The sequence below is a fragment of the Piliocolobus tephrosceles genome, chromosome 6 (assembly GCF_002776525.5).
Source record: "Piliocolobus tephrosceles isolate RC106 chromosome 6, ASM277652v3, whole genome shotgun sequence".
Classification (NCBI taxonomy): Eukaryota; Metazoa; Chordata; class Mammalia; order Primates; family Cercopithecidae; genus Piliocolobus; species Piliocolobus tephrosceles.
This window is the reverse complement of record NC_045439.1, coordinates 138,379,600-138,391,690: the sequence shown is the minus strand read 5'-3', so window position 1 is coordinate 138,391,690 and position 12,091 is coordinate 138,379,600. Positions and strand designations below refer to the sequence as shown.

Sequence of the window (12,091 nt, the reverse complement as noted above, 5' to 3'; positions counted from 1 at the left end):
AGCCTGTAATCCCAGCACTTTGGGAGGCCGAGACGGGCAGATCACGAGGTCAGGAGATCGAGACCATCCTGGCTAACATGGTGAAACCCCGTCTCTACTAAAAAAAATACAAAAAACTAGCTGGGCGAGGTGGCGGCGCCTGTAGTCCCAGCTACTCGGGAGGCTGAGGCAGGAGAATGGCGTGAATCCGGGAGGTGGAGCTTGCAGTGAGCTGAGATCCGGCCACTGCACTCCAGCCTGGGTGACAGCCTGGGTGACAGAGCCAGACTCTGTCTCAAAAAAAAAAAGAAAAAAAATGAATACCTAAACATATGGAGAGACAAATCATGTCCACTAATAAGATAAAGATCCAATTCTCCCTAATCGATCTATAGATTTAATTCAGATGCAATAGGGATTTTCACGGAAATTGACAAGAGAATTCTAAACATTTTTGGAAGAAGAAAGAATAGCCAAGTTACTATTAAAAAGAAAAACAAGTAGAGAGATGACACCCACCAGATTTCAAGTCTTATTATAAACTCATAGTAATTAGGATGTGCAATATTGGCTCAAGGTTAGACAAACAGACCCATGGACACATGTCACTGCATATCCCTAGGGAAAGGAGGTACCAACTCAATACACAGTGCTGGACAATTGCCAATCATTTCCAGGGGAAAAATAAAACTACATTCACACTTCACACTATGCATAAAAATTCACTTCCAGACGAATCAAGGACTTAAATATGAAAGACATCACTTAAAAAGATATAGAGGCCGGGCGTGGTGACTCACACCTGTAATCCCAACACTTAGGGAGGCCGAGGCAGGCGGATCATGAGATCAGGAGTTCGAGACCAGCCTGGCCTACATGGTGAAATCCCGTCTCTACTAAAATTACAAAAATTAGCCGGGCGTGGTGGCCCATGCCTGTAATCCCAGCTACTCGGGAAGCTGAGACAGGAAAATCGCTTAAGCCCCGGAGGCCGAGGTTGTAGTGAGCCGAGATCGCACCACTGCACTCCAGCCTGGGCGACAAAAGCCAGACTCCGTCTCAAAAAATAATAATAAAATAAAATAAAAAATAACAATAAAAAGATAGAGAATTTATTTAATAATTTGAGGTGGTGAGTTGTTTATTAAACAAAACAGAAAAGTACAAATGAGAAGGAAGAAAATAAACCAGATCAATCTGACATTAAAACCAGTCATTGGTCGGGCGCGGTGGCTCAAGCCTGTAATCCCAGCACTTTGGGAGGCCGAGACGGGCGGATCACGAGGTCAGGAGATCGAGACCATACTGGCGAACACGGTGAAACCCCGTCTCTACTAAAAACTACAAAAAACTAGCCGGGCGAGGTGGCGGGCGCCTGTAGTCCCAGCTACTCGGGAGGCTGAGGCAGGAGAATGGCGTAAACCCGGGAGGCGGAGCTTGCAGTGAGCTGAGATCCGGCCACAGCACTCCAGCCTGCGCGACAGAGCGAGACTCCGTCTCAAAAAAAAAAAAAAAAATCGTCATTAAGAGACTCTATAAGAGCAAAAAGAGAAGCTGTAAACCGGGAGAAAGTAGTTGCACCATATAACCAACAAAGAATTACTATTTAAAGTTTCTGAAGCCTAGAAGCTGTGTAAAAAACTACTATACCCACTAAGAAAAAGATTCACCATCTAAGAAAAAAATGGTACAAAGAGGCATTTTATAGGAGAAACCATGAGTGGCCAAAAAATCTCTGAAAAGATGTTCAACCTCATTAGTAATTAGGGAGATGTACATTAAAACTACTATAATGCTGGCAGATTAGACATTTGTAAAGGAAAAAAAAAAAAAAAAAAAAAAAGCCAGGCACAATGGCACACATCTGTAATCCCAGCACTTTGGGAGGTCGAGGTGGGAGGATAACCTGAGCTCAGAAGATCCAGAGCAGCCCAGCCTGAGCAACATGGAGAAATTCTGTCTGTACAAAAACATAGAAACAAAATAAAAATTTAAAAAAATCAGCCGGTGTGGTCATGCACACCTGCAATCCCAGCTGCCTGGGAGACTGAGGTGGGATCACTTGAACTCAGGAAGTTGAGGCTGCAGTGAGAGGTTATTATGCCACTTCACTCTGGCGTGTGTGATAAAGCAAGATCCTGTCTCAAAAAATAAAATTTGAAAACCACTATAAGTTACAATTTCATAACTACCAGATGGACAAAGATTAACTTCTGAGCATTTCTTTTTTTCTTTTTTTTTTGAGACGGACTCTCGCTCTATCACCCAGGCTGGAGTGCAGTGGCGCAATCTCTGCTCACTGCAAAGTCTGTCCCCCGGTTTCATGCTTTTCTCCTGCCTCAGCCTCCCAAGTAGTGGGGACTACAGGCACCCGCCACCACGCACGGCTATTTTTTTTTTTTCTTTTTTAGTAGAGAAGGGGTTTCAGCATGTTGGCCAGAATGGTCTCGATCTCCTGACCTTGTGATCCACCCGCCTGGGCCTCCCAAAGTGCTGGGATTACAGGTGTGAGCCACCACGCCTGGCCACATTTCTTTTTTTCTTTCTTTCTTTTTCTTTTTCTTTTTTTTTTTTTTGAGATGGAGTGTCACTCTTGTTGCCCAGGCTGGAGTGCAATGGCACAATCTTGGCTCACTGCAACCTCCACCTTCCAGGTTCAAGCGACTCTCCTGCCTCAGCCTCCCAAGTAGCTGGGATTACAGGCACCCGCCACCACACCCAGCTAATTTTTTGTATTTTTAGTAGAGATGGGGTTTTGCCCATGTTGGGCAGGCTGGTCTCAAACTCCTGACCTCAGGCAATCCGCCTGCCTTGGCCTCCCAAAATGCTTGGGATTACAGGGGTGAGCCACCACACCTGGCAACTTCTGAGCATTTCAAGGCCAGTAAGGGTGAGAAGCAATGGGAATATAATAGGCCATTTGTGGAACTGCAAATAAGTACATAATTTGGGGAAATTATACAGTTACCTACCTGCCCTAAGACCCAGCCATTCCATTCCACACTTTAAGGAAATAAAATCTTGCACGGGTTCAAGGAGTTCCAATGGCCAAAATCTGGCAAACCCCCAAAACCTATAGGAAGGGAGAACGGATCTATACACTGTGCTCTGTGCAAACGTTTTATAACTAACAGAGGTGGCAGGGCAATTATTAGTCATTGGTCACGTGTGCCACGTGCGCTGATTGAGCACTTGAAATGCAGCTAGTCCTAATTGAAATGTGCTAAATGCAAAATATACACAGGATTCAGAAGACTAAGAAAGCAGTGTCGAATTCTTGGTTTCTTGTTTGTTTGTTTGTTTGTTTTTTTAAGATGGACTCTAGCTCTGTGGCCCAGGGTGGAGTGCAGTGGCACAATCTCGGCTCACTGCAAACTCCGACTCCCGGGTTCAAGCAATTATCCTGTCTCAGCCTCCCGAATAGCTGGGATTACAGGCGCCCGCCACCACGCCCAGCTAGTTTTTGTATTTTTAGTAGAGATAGGGTTTCACTATGTTGGCCCAGGCTGGTCTCCAACTCCTGACCTCAAGTGATTCTCCCACCTCGGCCTCCCAATGAGCTGGGATTACCGGCATAAGCCTCCACACCCAGTCAAAACACTATTTTAAGAATCTTCCATATTAATGACGTTGAAATAAATACTTCGGACTGGTTGGGAAGAACTTCACTAGAAAAAAACGTTTACACTTAACACACGAAGTTTAAAAGCATGAAAGATTAAGCTTAATGAAAAATCAGAGCAGAATCAGAAATAACATAACGTCTGCAACAACCAACGGTGGATTCAAATCTGTCTAACAACAGTAGCGCTTGTAAAACAAACCACATACCAACATCTAATTTTTAGACACTTATCATGTAGCCTTGCCGAAACAAGGCCTCAAAAAATTGGTTTAAAACTCAGAGTTGTTCCTCTCCACGGAAATCTTTAGTAAAAGGCGAAAGATTTATACGATCTGAAGAGAAACCAGAGTATGGTACTTACGCTTACCACTCGCCTCTCGGGTAAGAGAAACTCCTAGTGTATTGATGGTGACTAGTTAATGCCAAGGTTCTATACTTAGAAAAAATTTTTTAGTGTACTGTTTAAACAAAAGTCTAATTTTCACAGAATATACTTAGAACAAAAATGTTTGATTTTGCCGTTTTAAATTTGTACTGTGTGCAGTGCATTATGGGTATGCAAATAATCGGATCAATTTTTGATTCCGGAACGGAGCATTTCACAGAGTGCCTTATGTCACCGTTAGGGGGAGAAGCCGAAGACTGGCTGGCTGGAAAATAACGCTTTCCTGGTCAGAGACTCAGGTTTTATCTGTTTTGTGTATTTGTACGTCTGAGTTTGATTTATTTTAAAGACTGCTATTAAATTGAAAGAGAAAAAATTGTCAAGTAAATGATTGACACAATTCAGGATAGTAGTTCCTCCCTTCGGTGAGGAGCTAGAGGTGTGACTGGGTAAGGGCCCACAGGGGTTTGTTTAAAAAGTTCGACAATTTCCGTTTTTTTAAACTGTGTGGTGGACACAGGGGCGTTCTGATGTTGTTTTTAACCGTGCACTGCGGGGATATACTGAATTTTGTATGCCATTTGAGAATTCCTGGCAATGTCCTATTTAAAATTGGAGCTTGAGTGCTCTGTTTCAGGTTTCCTGCCCCACCGGACGGTGCTGTTGGGGCTGCAATCTTGCTATTCCAGTTTCAGACCTCGTGTCTCCTTATCCTAGGCGGGAGGATCGCCTGAGGCCCAGAGCTCGAGACCTGCCATCGCTACAAAGAAATAATAAGTAAAAAAAAATAGTGCTGTCCTCTCACCCTCTGCGCTACAGTGTGGGCTCTGACCAGCCTACAGGGAATTCCTTTCTAAGGAACGTGCTCACTGGGCAACCAGTGAAAGGAAAGCAGTACAGGCTGATCTGGAATTCCTAGCCACAAGCAATCCTCCCATTTTAGCCTCCCAAAGAATTGGGATTACAGGCCTGAGCCACCATGCCCAGCCAGCTGTAAGACTTTTACAGCCTCTGGTGTGCACATTTCATTTCCCGACTTTCACACCTTCTCTGAACCAACACTTTTTTTTCACTTTGCTGCTCCTTTGCAAGTCAATCATATTTGACATGCATGTAATTTAAATTTGTCTAATACATTTAAAAAATAGATTTACTGGCTATAATTTAAAAGCCAAGCAATCTGCCCATTTAAAGTATACAATTCGGCCGGGCGCGGTGGCTCACACCTGTAATCCCAGCACTTTGGGAGGCTGAGGTGGGCGGATCACAAGGTCAGGAGACCAAGACCATCCTGGCTAACACAGTGAAAGCCCGTCTCTACTGAAAATACAAAACATTAGCCAGGTGTGGTGGCGGGCGCCTGTAGTCCCAGCTACTCTGAGGCTGAGGCAGGAGAATGGCATGAACCCGGGAGGCGGAGCTTGCAGTGAGCAGAGATTGGGCCGCTGCACTCCAGCCTGGGCGACAGAGCGAGACTCCATCTCAAAATAAATAAATAAATAAATAAATAAATAAATAAATAAATAAATAAATGAAGTATACAATTCAATGGTTTTTAGTATATTCACAGTTGTAGAATCATCCCCACAATATAATTTTAGAATTTTTTGTTTGTTTTGGGTCTTTTTGTTATTGTTGTTTTTCTTTTTTTTTTTTTTTTTTTTTTGAGACCGAGTCTTGCTCTGCTCCCCAGGCTGGAGTGCCGTGGTGCAATCTTGGCTCACTGCAGCCTCCGTCTCCCAGGTTCAAGAGATTCTCCCACCTCAGCCTCCCGAGTAGTTGGGACTATAGGCATCTGCCACCATGCCCAGATAATTTTTGTATTTTTAGTAGAGACAGGGATTCACCATGTTGGCCAGGCTGGTCTTGAACTCCTGGCCTCAAGTTATCTCCCCACCTTGACCTCCCAAAGTGCTGAGATTACAGGTGAGCCACTGTGCCCGGTCAGAATGTTTTTGCCACTCAGAAAAATAAAACAGTAGCCATTAGAAGTTACTTCCCACCCGCTCATTCACCCAGCCTCTGGCAACCACTAATCTACTTTCTGTCTCTAGTAGGCCCATTCCAGACATTTCATATAAAAGGAAGCATACAACATGTGGCCTTTTGTACTGGCTTCTTTTGATATGGCTCATTGGTGAGCAAACATCCATCTGGTTTTGTTTGTTTGTTTGCTTGGTTTTTCCCTCCCACAACAAGGAAAATGTGATTTAATTCTACAAATTTACAAACCAAAATACAAAACAAAATGTGGAACACAAAATAAAGATGAGGAGTTCTGAGACTCAAGGCGGCTCAGCTGCAGCAGCTGCCCCGGTGATCCGGGCTGAGTCCTCCCCATGACTTGGATTTGGCTCTGACCTTCAGAACTTGAGGCTGAAAAGGCACCCTGGTTCGTGATGGTGAAGTGGAAGCCAGTCTCCTTCAGGTGGCCATCACCCAGCTGGCTGACGCCCTGGCAGGGCGCAGGTCGGGTGGAAGCGTGCTGGTACTCTACTTCACACACTGTTGCTCACTCTTTGCGGGCCACGTGGGGAACATCGAGGGGTCAGTAGGGGAGGGGGCGATCTCGCAGAAATACTCGTGCTTTAGGCCATCCTCGGTGCTCCTCCCAGGGAAGTAGGTCAGGAACTTGTTCGTAAGATCAAAGCTCTGTTCTGAGAGCAAGACCCCCAAGCCCTTGCAGAGGCTGCTATAGGGATACTGGCTGAAGGTCATCTTCTTGACTACTGGAAGGTTATTGTAGCCAGGGCTGTTTGTTTTCGTTTTTATTTTTGTTTTTGTTTTTTTGAGATGGAGTCTCGTTCTGTTGCCCGGGCTGGAGTGTGGCACGATCTCAGCTCACTGCAAGCTGTGCCTCCTGGGTTCACCACATTCTCCTGCCTCAGCCTGCCACCATGCCCAGCTAATTTTTTGTATTTTTTTTTTTTTTTTTTAGAGATGGAGTCTCGCTCCACGCCATTCTCCTGCTTCAGCCTCCCGAATACCTGGGACTACAGGCACCCGCCACCATGCCCAGCTAATTTTTTGTATTTTTGGTAGAGATGGGGTTTCACCATGTTAGCCAGGATGGTCTCGATTTCCTGAGGTGATCCGCCCTCCTCAGCCTCCCAAAGTGCTGGGATTACAGGCGTAAGCGACCACGCCCGGCCTGTTTTTGTTTTGATACAGGTTCTGTCACCCAGGCTGGAGGGCAGGGCGGCAGTCATAGCTCTCACTGCAGCCTCAAACTGCTGGGCTTAAGCACCTGCTGCCTCAGCTTTAGCAATCCTCCTGCCTCAGTCACCCGAGTATCTGGGACTATAGTCAGCGAGCCGCCACATCGGGCTAATTTTATTTTATTCTTAAATTTTTTGTAGAGATGGGTGTCTCCCTATGTTGAAAGACATGTTGCCCATGTTGGTCTCAAATTGGTGGGCTCAGGGGATCCTCCCAACCCTGCCTTTCAAAGTGTTGGGATTAAAGGTGTGAGCCTGTAGTCCCAGCTACTCGGGGAGGCTGAGGCAGGAGAATGGCGTGAACCCGGGAGGCGGAGCTTGCAGTGAGCTGAGATCCGGCCACAGTACTCCATCCCGGTCGACAGAGTGAGACTCTGCCTCAAAAAAAAAAAAAAAAAAAAAAAAGGTGTGAGCCACTGCGCCAGGCAGCATACATCTGTTCTGATAGTCTTGCATGCTTGCTATATTCATAATGTAATGAGAAGTTACAGAGACCCGTGGAGATGCAAAGTTCTCACCATATGATAATAGCTACACTTCATAGGACTTAGCAAGGGGCTAAGGGGACAGGCTAAGGGGTGGGTTCTCTGAACACTGAGCTCTCCCCGCATTGAGCCTTGGGAGAGAGTGTTTCCTTACTCCTGGGTTTTAGGGGACATTCATCTGCTGGCCTTTGCTCCGCTTCACTCTGGAAGGGTCCTGGATAGCTTTCACTGTTTAGAGAACTGAAAGGAAAGTTAACTTGTTTTTAGCCATACCAGTCTCCATAAAGGGTCATGGAGTTTCCAGAACTTGTGAATCCAAAGCCTGGACTCACCCCGATCCATTATTTATGGTGTGGCTTGCACTTCCATTTCCAGCAACAATTCACACTAATTTGATTTAAGAAATAACTGGATGGGCACGGCGGCTCACACCTGTAATCCCAGCACTTTGGGAGGCCGAGGTGGTTGGATCACCTGAGGTCAGGAGTTCAAGACCAGCCTGGCCAACGTGGCGAAACCCTGTCTCTACTAAAAATATAAAAATTAGCGGGGTGCACGGGCATGTGCCTGTAGTCCCAGCTACTCGGGAGGCTGAGGCAGGAGAATCGTTTGAACCCAGGAGGCAGAGGTTGTAGTGAGCCAAGATCGTGCCACTGCACTCCAGCCTGGGTGACACAGCGAGACCCCGTCTCAAAAAAAAAAAAAAACAAAACAAACCAGTGCGTATTTTATACTTACAGTACATCTCAATTCAGACTGGCCACATTTCAAATGCTCAATAGCCACATGTGGCCAGTGGTTACCATATTGCATAATATACTTCCAAATCCTTTTGGATCTTCTATGAAGATAATCATATGGACTAAGAATAACAATAATTTTGTTTTTCTTTTTTCATTCCTTATACCTTTCCCTCCGCCTGACTTTTCTTGTTTTACTTTCCTGGCAAGGCCCTTAGTGAAAAATTGAATGGAAGCAGTGATACTGTTATTTTTGTCTTCTTCTAGACTCTAAAAAGTTCACAACACTTTTGGTTATGTGTGATGTTTTTGGTTGTTATTCTACTTTAAGCAGATTCCCATCTATTCCTATTGTAATAAGATTAAGACATAGCTGGGCTTGGTGGCTCATGCCTGTAATCCCAGCACTTTGGGAGGCCGAGGCTGAAGGATGGCTTGAGCCGAGGAGTTCAAGGCCAGCTTGTGGGTGAAACATGATGGAACCCTGTTCCTACAAAGAAATACAAAAATTAGCCAGGTGGGGTGGTGCGAGCCTGTAGTCTCTACTACTTGGGAGGATGAGGTGGTAGGATCACTTGAGCCCGGGAGGTTGAGGTTGTAGTAAACCTAGATTGCACCACTGCACTCCAGCCTGGGTGACAGAGCAAGACTCTGTATCAAAAGTAAAATAATATAATATAATATAATATAAATATATTAAATATATATGTATATACTATATATAAAATGGATAGATTTTATACTATATATAAAATATATCAATATGCTTATGCATTCATGGGATTACCAAATGATTATCTCATATAGTGTTGATCAATCTACACTAACAGATTAATGGGGCTTTTATTTGCTTAATTTAATTTATTTTTTAATTTTTTTTTAGATAGAATTTTGCTCTTGTCACCCAGGCTAGAGTGCAGTGGCATGATCTGGGCTCACAACCTCCCCCTCCTGGGTTCATGCGATTCTCCTGTTTTTTTTTTTAGATAGAGGCTCACTCTGTCACCCAGGCTGGAGTACAGTGGTACAATCTCAGCTCACTGCAACCTCTGCCTCCCAGGTTCAAGCGATGCTCCTGACTCATCCTCCCAAGTAGCTGGGATTATTATGGGCGCGCCCCACCACACCTGGCTAATTTTTGTATTTTTAGTAGAGAAGGGGTTTCACTATGTTGGCCAGGCTGGTCTTGAACTCCTGGCCTCAACTGATCTTCCCGCCTGGCCCTCCCAAAGTGCTGGGATTACAGGCGTGAGCCACTGTGTCCAGCCTACAGTAACAGATTAACATTAAATCATTCTTGTAGATTGTTCTCTGGTTTCTATTTGTTGTGACCAGATGCCCACAGTTACAAGAAGTAGGTTCTCTTGTAGAAGCAACATTCAATCTTTTCAAATTTTTCAGTAAAGAGAGACTCTCCCTATAGGGAAGGTAGTGGGGGGCCTCTAGGTCTTAGCTCCTATTTACCAGAGTTACCTCCGTTCTGGAACTCCTTGCTCATTTCTGCTGCAGCCTCCACGATGGCCATAAGAGGGCGCAGCTTCCATTTAGTGCTCAGTTCTGACCACAAGGCCCACCCGTTATGATCGTGGGGTCAACTATCTTCTTCCCTTAAATCCGAAAAGAATTTTGAAACTTTATGTTCCTCTTGCACATTTTAAAGATCATGTCTACAGCTTTCTCGTGATAACTTACAATGTAAGTTTAAATAGATGCAAAGGACGAGTATTTTGTGCCTTTTAATATTAACATTCAAAACTGTTACATCACTAAAAATTTAGGCCGGTGCTCCTGCCTGATATCCCAGCACTTTTGGATGCTGAGGCGGGTGGATCACTTGAGGCCAGGAGTTCAAGACCAGCCTAGCCAACATGGTGAAACCCCGTCTCTACTAAAAATTCAAAAATTAGCCAGATGTGGTGGCACACGCCTGTAGTCCCAGCTGCTGGGGAGGCTTGCTTGAACCCGGAAGGCGGAGGTTGCAGTGAGTCATGATCACGCCACTGCACACCAGCCTGAGCAACAGAATAAGACCCTGTCTTAAAAAAAAAGGGGGATACCCCAAAAGTCAGGTTAGTGTCTGGCTCTATGGGCTAGAGAAAGGATTGCAGCCAGGAAGGGGCAGGAGTGCATGTGCTGGCAATATCCTGGAGTTCGGTTACCCACAGGCGTTTCGTAAGGGCACTGCATATACAGAACCCGTTAGATGTGGAAAATTTTAAAACTTTCTCCAAAATAAGTAGCATAAAAAGCTGAAGATTCATACTAAGCAAAGCAAAGAAACTTCTGGAACAGAAGAGTGGCTCCAACAAATAATGGCTTGCAGAAAGGAAATAGCTGATAAGACAGTGCATTAAGTCTCTTATTTATGTAAGATTAGGCCAGGCGCAGCGGCTCACACCTGTAATTCCAGCACTTTAGGAGGCCAAGGCGGGCGGATCATCTCAGGTCAGGAGTTGGAGACCAGCCTGGCAAACATGGCGAAACCCCATCTCTACTAAAAATACAAAAAGTTTGCCGGGTATGGTGGTGGGCACCTGGAATCCCAGCTACTTGGGAGGCTGAGGCAGGAGAATCACTTGAACCCGGGAGGCGGAAGTTGCAGTGAGCCGAGATCGCCCTACTGCACTCCAGCCGGGGAGACAAGAGTGAAACTCCGTCTCAAAAAATAAAAAAATAAGATTAGCCCTACTTACCAAAGCAAGGACTACAGTATGGGCAAAAAATAATGTAAAATATCTCAATAATTATTACATATGCAAATTATAGTATTTTGGATTACTGGATTTTTCCATTCTTTTTAGTTGTTTAATGTGGCTTATTAAAATTAAAAATTCCACCTCTACCTCGCATTGTATTTCAACCGGACAGTGCTGCAAAGAAAATGAACTGGATACTGTATATTACAGGTAACAAAAAACATGCGTCTACCAAACAGCCTTGACTAAGAGAAGGTCCCAGAGGAGGTACTACGTGTGCGTCAATTGCCTACCACATAAAGTTGAAAAGCATGAATATACAAGACGCATTTCCTTGGAACATAGGTGAGTACACAAAAAACTAAGTAGGCTTCAATAGTTTCTACCATGCAGATTCTGCCAACCAATGTTTCAATACATATGACAATACCATCAAAACCACGAGAGAACTGATCTGTGTGACAGAAACCAACAAGCGCACTTCTAACATTAAATCACCACATATAGCCTTGTCAAATACAAGGCCTCAACAAATTAGGTTAAAACTCACAGTTGTTCCTCTCCACGGAAATCTTTAGTAAAAGGCGAAAGATTTATGCGATTTGAAGAGAAACCAGAGTATACTCCATAATCCTGTAACTCAAGTCTCGGGTAACTGCAATTCCTAGAACACTAATGGTGTCTACTCATCCCAAGAATTACTATCTGAGAAAGTTCATACAAAAAAATTCTGCATGTACAATTCTCATGCTCAGAAATGTCAGGCAATATAGAATTTTTTTCAGAAAAAAATACTGTTTGCAATGTATTATGGGTATGCAAATGAACCTGAATAATCATCTTTAGACTCCGGAAATACCTTAGTACTCACACGGTGCTCTTGGGGCAACCTTTAGGGGGCGAAGCCGGGGCCTTGCTGCCCAGGATTTTTTTTTTTTTTTTTTTTTTTGAGACAGGGTCTCT

The 12,091-nt window shown here is 44.5% G+C and overlaps 2 non-coding genes across 2 annotated transcripts; both read right to left on the bottom strand.

The window, feature by feature from the left end:
* Positions 1 to 3,840: 3,840 nt before the first annotated feature.
* LOC111548428 lies at positions 3,841 to 3,956 on the bottom strand. The gene has a single exon (XR_002733405.1). It is a non-coding gene; the product is annotated as a U5 spliceosomal RNA (small nuclear RNA).
* Positions 3,957 to 11,633: 7,677 nt separating this feature from the next.
* LOC111548429 lies at positions 11,634 to 11,750 on the bottom strand. Its single transcript, XR_002733406.1, has one exon. It is a non-coding gene; the product is annotated as a U5 spliceosomal RNA (small nuclear RNA).
* Positions 11,751 to 12,091: the final 341 nt, after the last annotated feature.